The sequence below is a fragment of the Pygoscelis adeliae genome, unplaced genomic scaffold (assembly GCF_000699105.1).
Source record: "Pygoscelis adeliae isolate BGI_AS28 unplaced genomic scaffold, ASM69910v1 Scaffold387, whole genome shotgun sequence".
Taxonomy (NCBI): Eukaryota; Metazoa; Chordata; class Aves; order Sphenisciformes; family Spheniscidae; genus Pygoscelis; species Pygoscelis adeliae.
In genome coordinates this window covers 1,337,426-1,337,785 of record NW_008825115.1, presented here as the reverse complement: position 1 = coordinate 1,337,785, position 360 = coordinate 1,337,426, and the positions used below count along the sequence as shown (strand labels likewise).

The following is a 360-nucleotide window of genomic DNA, read 5'->3' as shown; positions in this document are numbered from 1 at the left end:
AGCCGGAGTGCCGTGACGCTGGCTGGGAACGGCAAGGAGCAGGGTGAGCACCAGGGTGGGGGGCACGGGCCCACACGGGTCCTGGCACAGGCAGGGGACTGGGATGAAGGAGCCTGAAGCCAGCGGAGAGCTGGTGCCGGTGCTGTGCCAGCTCTGTCCTGACGGTGTGGTCACTCTTATCCCCAGTGCCCGTCTGCCCCCGCTCGGCCTCCGCCAGCCCCCTCAGCCCCTGCCACAACCACCGCCTGCAACACCGCTGCTGGGATAGGCGGAAGGGGACCGCTGGCAGCCCTGACGTGACGCCGCGCCGCAGGACCGAGTCCTCGCCTGTGAGTGCAACCTCCCACGGGGACCCCTGGG

At 70.6% G+C, this 360-nt stretch overlaps 1 long non-coding RNA gene across 1 annotated transcript; it reads left to right on the top strand.

The window, feature by feature from the left end:
* On the top strand, positions 1-328 carry LOC103920474. The gene is made up of 2 exons (XR_663795.1): positions 1-43; positions 187-328. It is a non-coding gene; the product is annotated as an uncharacterized LOC103920474 (long non-coding RNA).
* Positions 329-360: the final 32 nt, after the last annotated feature.